The sequence below is a fragment of the Haemorhous mexicanus genome, chromosome 4, assembly GCF_027477595.1.
Source record: "Haemorhous mexicanus isolate bHaeMex1 chromosome 4, bHaeMex1.pri, whole genome shotgun sequence".
NCBI classification, from domain to species: domain Eukaryota; kingdom Metazoa; phylum Chordata; class Aves; order Passeriformes; family Fringillidae; genus Haemorhous; species Haemorhous mexicanus.
Genome location: NC_082344.1, coordinates 76,938,307 through 76,947,970, shown reverse-complemented (window position 1 = coordinate 76,947,970; position 9,664 = coordinate 76,938,307).

Below are 9,664 nucleotides of genomic sequence, written 5' to 3'. Positions count from 1 at the left end.
CGCGGACACGCTCCCGCAAGAGGCTGCGGGAAGAAGGATGGGGGGGGAGGAAAGACAAAATTACGCGAAATCCCAGAGAAGTGAAAGCCTAAAAATGGAGCGAGAGCGTCGGCAAAGCGTTTTTTTTTTAATTTTTATTTTCATTTCCTCAAGAGAGAGAGAGAAAGGGAAAAAATAATCGACATTCAAAATATTTTATAAATAGATTTAAAATATATATTTCCTTTTTTTTTTTTTTTTCTAGTAGGAAAAGTGGAAATAAAGAAGAGGAGTTGGGTGAGAGAGCTGGCGGAGAGGGCAGCGGCAGCGGAGCGGGGAACACCCGCGGAGGGACGGGGATGGGAAGGGAAGGGATGGGGAAGAAGGGGAAGGAATTGAGATGGGGAGGAAGGGGAAGGGATGGGATCGGCGAGGGGAAGGAGAAGGGGACACGGGGACAGCTTGGCTCACTCGCGGAAACTGCCCGGCTCCGGACCGTTTGTAGAATTTCATTTAAATCAATTTAATCCAATTGAATTCAATTTAATTTCTTTTTTCTCTCTCTTTTTTTTTTTTTCTCTCGACCTTCTCCCTGCCCCCGGGGCCGGCGGGGGAGACGCGGCCCCTCCGCCCCTGCCCTGCGGCAGCCGCGGCTGCGGAGCGGGCGCTGCGGGATCCGCGGCCCCGGAGCGCGGCGCGGGGCCGGGATTTCGTTTCGTGCGGATCTCTCTCGTCTCAGCATCTTCCGAGGGAGAAAAGCGGGAGAGGCGGCCGGGCTGCGGCTGCTTCCCGCGGGATCCCCGGCGCCGGCAGCTCCCCTGGGCGCCCCGGCTGCAGCCGAGCATCTGCCGGGAGGGAGAGGCTTCGGTCTGGGGTGCATCGCCCCTCGGGAATTTACAAACCCTTCACCTGGTTTTGCTTTTATCCCCAGCTCGCCCCGGTGGTTTTCGGTCCCTGCTCAGCGTCCAGGCGAGGCTGCTCGGATGCTCCGAAGGGAACCGGGAGCTGCTGCGCTGGAACCGACCGAGAACCCCAAATTTAAATTTCTTTTTCCCCTCTGCTCCCAGGCCTGCTCCCAGCTCCAGGATAACTCAAGCAGGATTTTTATCCCCTCGGGAATTAACCCGGAGCCGCCGAGCCGGGGTCTTGCTCGGGCTGGAGATGCCCCTGGTTTGTGGAGAGGAAAACTTTGTCCGCGGAATGCCCGGAGAGGGGAGCCGGGATGGATCCTCCCCGCTGGATCCGGCCGGGAGCGGCTCCGGGAAGGGGAAAAATCCATTTTCCTTTCTAACGGAGGAGCCGGGGCCGTGCGAGCGCAGCCGAGGGCCCGCGGGGGCCGGGCAGGGGCGGCTGCACCGGGATCGGGGGTGCCGGGGGGGAAAGAGGGGTCTGGAAAACCCAACCGGGGGGTCCTGCAAGGAGCTAAGGCGAGAGGAGAACGGGAGAGGGAAAGAGGGACAGGACAGACACCGAACACCGGCCGCGGGCCGGGGATAGAGGGTCATTCATGGGGTGGCAGAGGCACAGCGGGGCCACCCCTGTGTCCGTGTCCATCCGCACCCCAGACCCAGAGCCCGCCCGTGCTGTCCCCGAGCGGGGCCGTGTCCCCGAGCGGGGCCGTGTCCCCGGGCCGGCCCCGCAGCCGCTGTCCCCTCGTTAATCGGTAACGCCGCGGCCCCGCCATCAAAGGGCACCGTGGGGAACGCGGCCCCGGGCCCGGAGCGGGCACGGCTCGGCCCCACGTTAAAAGTTGACCAGACTTCAAAGCGCTGCAGCGTTTCCTCCTCCGCTCTCCCAGCCGCTCCTCCCGCGGGCACGGCTCTGCCCGGCCCCGCTCCTTCTCACCGGCCATCCCGGCAGGAGAGGGGAAATGGGGCCCACCCAGGGCGGGGAGGTTAACGAGGTCCTTTTCCTGCTTCCTTGCATTTCATTTCATTTAATTTAATTTCATTTCGTTCTATTTCTTACATTTTCTTTGGTTTGGGAATATTCTGCATGGGAATAAATCGTCCCTGAAGCTGCAGCTTCCAGCAGGTCGCTCCTGTCACCTCCTGCAGGGGCCTGCAGTCAGGGGCTTTTGGCAACTGGTGCATGGAGGGATGGATGGAGGGAGGGATGGAGGGATGGAGGGATGGAGGGATGGAGGGATGGAGGGATGGAGGGATGGATGGATGGAGGGATGGATGGATGGATGGATGGATGGATGGATGGATGGATGGATGGATGGATGGATGGATGGATGGATGGATGGATGTTTGGATGGGTGATGGATGGATGGATGGATGGAGGGATGGATGGATGGAGGGATGGATGGATGATGGATGGATGGATGGAGGAGGGATGGAGGATGGATGGATGGATGGATGGATGGATGGAGGGATGGATGGACGGAGGGATGGATGGATGGATGGACGGATGGATGGATGTTTGGATGGATGGATGATGGATGGATGGATGAGGGATGGATGGATGATGGATGGATGGATGGATGGATGGATGGATGGATGGAGGGATGATGGATGGATGGATGGATGGACGGATGGATGGAGGGATGGATGGATGGAGGGATGGATGGATGGATGATGGATGAGGGATGGATGGATGGATGGATGGATGATGGATGGATGGATGGATGGATGATGGATGATGGATGGATGGATGGATGGATGGATGGATGGATGGATGGATGCAGGGATGGATGCAGGGATGGATGATGGATGGATGGAGGGATGGAGGCTGGATGGATGGACAGATGATGGATGGATGAATTTTATGGGATGAGGCTGACTGAGAGAGGATCCCACTGTGAGTCTAGGAACAGGAAACCACCCCGATCCCCCAGTTCCAGACTGGGAGAGGCCATTCCAGCAGGGACAGAGGCTGCTGAGTTCCCATCCACCTCCACAGGCTCTCCTTGGCTTCTCCAGGGGCTGCATCCCCCTCTCCAAACCCTGCCCAGGCACACTGGGACCTGCTGTGACAGGTCCTGGGCACACTCAGGGGTGCCACGTCCTGAGGGCCCTCGGAGGGGACATGGCTGTGGCCCTGGTGGCTGCAGCCACGCCGGGAACAGGAATGCTGAGCCTGCAAAGCAAACAGGACTTGGCAGCCAGGTCCTGGTAGATGCAGATCATCCAGCTCCTGGTGGGATCATCTCCAGCCTGGGAACACCTCCAGGGGATGGGGACGAGCCCATGGCCCCGGGAAAGCCCTTCCAGGAGCTGGGACATCCCAGCCCTTGGTGGCCTGGGCTGCCCCTGGGACAGGGACAGCTCTTGTCACTCCTGTCCAGCAGTGACACAGCACAGGGACAGCTCTGGTCACCTCTCCCAGCAGTGACACAGCACAGGGACAGCTCTGGTCACCTCTCCCAGCAGTGACACAGCACAGGGGTTTTGGGAAAGCCACCCAGACCCCACAAGTGCAAAGTGCTGGGCAGACTTTGGGCATCTGGGGACCTTCCCCTGCCCTCATGCCTGGCCTTGGGGACCCCGTGTCCCCTGTCTGGCTGTGCTGAGCTGGCCTTGGGGACCCCGTGTCCCCTGCCTGGCTGTGCTGAGCTGGCCTTGGGGACCCCGTGTCCCCTGCCTGGCTGTGCTGAGCTGGCCTTGGGACCCTGTGTCCCCTGCCTGGCTGTGCTGAGCTGGCTGTCCCACAGCAGGGCCCATGGAAGGCTCTGGAACACCTGGACTGGGGCGGCATCTCCTGCTGGTGGCAGGACTGGTGACAGCAGTGCCACAGGCACCTGCAGCACACGTGGCACCAGGGGTGGCACCAGGGGTGGCACACAGGGGACAGGGCTCTCCCTGGGCTCCTGGAACCCCTGGAATCCCCACAGTGAGGGTCCAGCCCAGCCCCCCAGCCCAAACCCACCTTGGTTTGTTCTGCTGGGCCCTGGCGTGGTGGCAGCACTGGACCTGTGGCACTGCCAGGGCTGTGTGGCACTACCAAGGCTGTGTGTCACTGCCATGCCCTGTGGCACTGCCAGGGCTGTGTGGCACTACCAAGGCTGTGTGTCACTGCCATGCCCTGTGGCACTGACATCCCCTGTGGCACTGCCATGGCTGTATGTTACTGCCATGTGTGTGTGGCACTGCCATGTGTGTGTCACTGCCATTCCCTGTGTCCCTGCCATGCCCCGTGTCACTGCCATGTCCCCATGTCACTGCCATGCCCCGTGTCACTGCCATGCCCTGTGTCACTGCCATGTCCCCGTGTCACTGCCATGTCCCTGTGTCACTGCCATGTCCCTGCCATGCCCTGTGTCACTGTCATGGCCTGTGTCACTGCCATGTCCCTGTGTCACTGCCATTCCCCGTGTCACTGCCATGTCCCCGTGTCCCTGCCATGCCCTGTGGCCCTGCCATTCCCCATGTCACTGCCATGCCCTGTGTCACTGCCATGTCCCCGTGTCACTGCCATTCCCTGTGTCACTGCCATGCCCTGTGTCACTGCCATGTCCCCGTGTCACTGCCATGTCCCCGTGTCCCTGCCATGCCCTGTGGCCCTGCCATGCCCTGTGTCACTGCCATGTCCCCGTGTCACTGCCATTCCCTGTGTCACTGCCATGCCCTGTGTCACTGCCATGTCCCTGTGTCACTGCCATGCCCTGTGTCACTGCCATTCCCCGTGTCACTGCCATGTCCCCGTGTCACTGCCATGCCCTGTGTCACTGCCATTCCCTGTGTCACTGCCATGCCCTGTGTCACTGCCATGTCCCCGTGTCACTGCCATGTCCCCGTGTCACTGCCATGCCCTGTGTCACTGCCATGCCCTGTGTCACTGCCATGTCCCCGTGTCACTGCCATGCCCCGTGTCACTGCCATTCCCTGTGTCACTGCCATGCCCTGTGTCACTGCCATGCCCTGTGTCACTGCCATGTCCCCGTGTCACTGCCATTCCCCATGTCCCTGCCATGCCCTGTGTCACTACCATTCCCTGTGTCCCTGCCATGCCCTGTGTCACTGCCGTGTCCCCGTGTCACTGCCATGCCCTGTGTCACTGCCATTCCCCGTGTCACTGCCATGCCCTGTGTCACTGCCATGTCCCCGTGTCACTGCCATGCCCTGTGTCACTGCCATGTCCCTGTGTCCCTGCCATTCCCTGTGTCACTGCCATGTCCCCGTGTCACTGCCATGTCCCCATGTCTCTGCCATTCCCCGTGTCCCTGCCATGTCCTGTGTCACTGCCATGTCCCCGTGTCACTGCCATTCCCCGTGTCACTGCCATGCCCTGTGTCACTGCCATGCCCTGCTGGTGGCAGTCCCTCCCTCCCCCCGACCCTGTAACCCCGGGGGGGCTGTGGGGAGCAGCTCCAGGCTGATCCCGGGGCTGGGTTGGGTTTGTCCCTCTGGCAGCTCCAGGAGCAGCTGGCACCCCGGTTTAGGGTCAGCCAGAGCTCCCGGGGCTTTGGGGTCCCGGTGATGTCCCCCCCCGGCCCTCCCGCCAGGGCTATCGGGTGTCACCTCCGAAATGCTCATTCCAGCAGAAATGTCCTTCTGGGAGAGCCGGGGAGTTTCCCCCCGGGAGATGGCACATCCAGCCCCGGGCCATCGGAGTGTGACCCCCCAGCCCCTCAGCACCATCCCCTGCCAGCCTGCGGCCGTGGCACGGCCAGGAAACCTCGGGGACAGGAGCTGTGGGACCCCGGCAGAGTCCCCAAACCGCCGGGGGCCCTGGCGGTGCCACTCGGGGCGGATCAGCAGGACCAGCCGCCCTCCCGTCCCCAAAATCCCATCAGATGGCACCGGGACACTGCACGGCCACCTCCAGTGTCACTTCTGACACCAACCTTCCAGCAGAGCCAAACCACTGGCGGGAATTTCCCCGCTCTCCACATGGAGAACTCCCCTGCTGGAAGCACCTGGGCACCTTCTCTGGAAACACTGGGGCTGCTTTTCCTGTGGCACCCAGGAAAATCCACCCAGGAGTCGCTCAGGCTGTCCCGTCCCGCTCTGGGGACACCTCAGGGACACCTCAGGGTGCGGGTTCAAGTCAATCCTGGCGTGGAGCTGCCCCCAAGCAGGAGAAATGAGCTTTTCCAGGGGGTTCTGCTGGATCCTGGTGGATCCTGGTGGATTCCCGTGCTCTCCCCCACCCCCAGAGCCCCGAGCCCGCGGATTCCCCTCCCTCCTCCCTCGGGGAGTGGTCGGAGGGGGCCCCTGGCTGAGTCATTTATTTATTTTGCCGGTGCCATATGAAAGGCAGCCCCGGGTGTTTCCATACGAGGCGGATAGGTGCTTCCAACACTGACATTCTCCAGGAGAAAAATAGGCAGGAAAGCTCCTGGCGCAGCAGTTTTATTGTGTTAATAAGTTTGGCGTCTATAAGCACCATATGTAAATGACTGCTATAGTGCCTTGCTGCCATTTAACATTATGTTGGGGAGGTGAGCGGGAGCCAAGTCTGCAGCTTTTCCATTAATACACCACGAGCTGCCAATTCCGGAGGGGCTTTTTTCCCTCTTTTTCTTTTTCTTTTTTTTTTTTTTTTTACCCTTTTTTCAAAAATGGGAAAGAGCCCGGCGCCAAAATGCTGCCTCGGACCCTTCAGTTGGGTGGGAAATGGGTAAATATTGTGTTCATTTAGCCCTGGAGGCAGCTCCGGAGCTTGGAGCTGCGCTGGGAAATCCCCTTTGCTGAGTGTCCCCATCCCCGGGAGAGGGGCTGAGGGATGGGCAGAGCGGGGCCGTGTTTGGGGGTGTATCCCACCGTGCTTGTGAGTTTATCCCACCGCGTTTGTGGGTCTATCCCCGCTCCCCCTTCTCCGACAAGCAGGGAAAAAAAAAAATTAAAAAACAAGGAGGAAAAAATTGAAATATGAAGCGCCGTGAGTTTCTTCCTCCTGCGAGGGATTTGCAGCGAATTTCTGTTGAATCGATGGCTCGGTGCAGTCATATGGATGGCAGGCTCCCAGCCATTATTAGTGTAAACAGATTTGTGAGCAGTATATTTAGCTGTTCCATATTGCTTTTAGGAAATGTGCACATTTCCATGGCACACACTTGCAGAGGGCCATACCCTGCCACGGCTCTGCAGGTGGGCACCGAGCCTCCCGAGCCCCCCGAGCCTCCCGGGCTCCCCCAAACTCTGCCCCAGCTGGGAGGGAGCCCCGAGCTGCTCGGAGGGCTTTGGGTGCCCTCCTGCTGGCTGCTGGCTGTCCCACCTGTGTGTCACCTGGAAGCAGGGCTGGAGGGGACAGCCTGGCCAGGCCACGCTGCTCCCTGCCGTGGCAGAGCCGGGGGGCAGCTCCTGGAGGGGGTGGTGGCAGCAGCCGAGCTCCTGGGGGTGCCCAGCGTGGGTTTGGGGCTCCAGGGCACCCGGCCCTGCCCAGAGCTCTGCGGTGGGGTCAGCTGGGTCAGTGGGGGACCCTCGGGGGCACTGCCAGGGTGGGGAGGCACCCAGGGAATGCTCTGGGACACAGGTGACACAGACACCCAGGGAATGCTCTGGGACACAGGTGACACAGACACCCAGGGATTGCTCTCGGACACAGGTGACACAGATACCCAGGGAATGCTCTGGGACACAGGTGACACAGATACCCAGGGAATGCTCTGGGACACAGGTGACACAGACACCCAGGGAATGCTCTGGGATCCAGGTGACACAGACACTAGGGATTGTGCCAGGATCCAAGTGGCACAGACACCTAGAGGCCACTCTGGGATCCAGGTGACACAGACACCCAGGGAATGCTCTGGGAAACAGGTGACACAGACACCCAGGGATTGTGCCAGGATCCAGGTGACACAGACACCCAGGGATCTCTCTGAGATCCAGGTGACACAGACATCCAGGAACCCTTCTGGGACACAGGTGACACAGACAGCCAGGGATTGTGCCAGGATCCAGGAGACACATCCACCTAGGGACACCTCTGAGATCCAGATGGCACAGACACACAGGAACCCCTCTGGGACACAGGTGACACAGCCACCCACAGGCCACGGCAGGGTACAGGTGACACCTCCCCCAGGCCCGCCACGTGCCCGGGTCACAGCAGCCACATCCCTCTGTGCCGGGAGGGCTCCGGTCCCTCCTGCCCCTCCCGAGCTCCCCATCCCGGGAAAGCTCCCGCGGGAGGAGCCGACCCCGAGCGGGCCGGGGCCAAGCCCTGAACGTGCCAAAGAGCGAGCCCAGCTCCGGGGCGAGCCCCGGGAGCCCTGCGGGATGGATCTAGTCCCCAACATCCTTCCACAGTCCCCGTTTCCCATGGGAGCCAGCGGCACCAGTCCCGGCCGCGGGCACGGGACAGCGGGAATGTGGCACGGGACAGCGGGAATGTGGCACGGGACAGCGGGAATGTGGCACGGGACAGCGGGAATGTGGCACGGCCCCCGTGCCAGGCAGAGGACACCGAGCTGCCCGAGGGGCTTTGCTGCTCTCCCTCTGCTGCTCTCCCCTTGCTGCTCTCCCCTTGCTGCTCTCCCTTTCCCTCTCTCCCCTTGCAGTTTTCCCTTTCCTGCTCTCCCCTTGCTCTTTCCCCTTTGCTGCTCTTCCCTTGCTGTTTTTATTCCCTTTGCTCTCTCCCCTCGCAGTTTCCCCTTTCCTGCTCTCCCCTTTTATCTCTCCCTTTGCTGTTTTTTCCCCCTTCCTGCTCTCCCCTTGCAGTTTTCCCTTCTCTGCTCTCCCTTTCCCTCTCTCCCCTTGCAGTTTCCCCTTTCCTGCTCTCTCTTTCCTGCTCTCCCCTTGCTCTTTCCCCTTTGCTGCTTTTCCCTTGCAGTTTTTATTCCCTTTGCTGCTCTCCCTTTGCCTCTCTCCCCTCGCAGTTTCCCCTTTCCTGCTCTCCCCTTGCTGCTCTCCCTTGGCTGTTTTTCCCCCTTCCTGCTCTCCCCTTGCAGTTTCCCTTCTCTGCTCTCCCAGCGCTGCTCTCCCAGGCCAGCCCTCGTCCCGCAGCCGCGGCTGGCCCGGCAGGCCGGCAGAGGCTGGCCCAGCCCGGCTACCATGGCTACCCAGCCCCGGCGGAGGCATCCGGGCTCGGGGGGAGACGCCGGCCCCTTTCATGCCGCAGAAAGCCGCGACATCAGGGCTCTCTTGTTGGATGTCACCGTCTCCCTCCCACCGGCGTGAAAAATCAATTAGGAAGAATTAGCGACGTGTCACCGGGGCTCGGGAGGGGACAATCGCGGGGCCCGTCCTGCGCACGGAGCCGCGGCTGCGCCCCGGAGGAGCCGGCTCTGTGTCACCGCTGCCCCGGCTGTCCCCGGCGCCCTGGCAGCGCTCCAGCCGCACAGGCGGCGTGCCCAGGCACCCAAATCCTTCGGGATGCGGATTCCCAGGCCGGGCACAGGGAGCGGGGGCACTCCAGCGCTCCCCGCCTCGCTCGCTCCGTCCCCGCCAGGGCTTTGGCTGCACCGCGGCCCCAAAGGCTGCGGCATCCCCGGCCGGAGGTGCCGTTCCCGCGGCACGGGGCTGCAATGGCTCTCTGGGAATGGGACTCGCACCGTGTCGCCTCTTTTCCCTCCTCTTTCCATGTGCGTGTGTATATATATATATATATATAAACCAGAAAGGAGAAAAAAAATCCCAAACTCTGATTAAAATCCCTTTTTTTATTCACCTGCCCATCTTTCCTGTCTGCATCTCTCCTTCTATCCAAACTCATAATTAATCGCTCAAGGCAAAAGTAATGAATGTTAATTGGCCATCTGTACAAAGACTAATTAAAATCTACCATGCTGGGG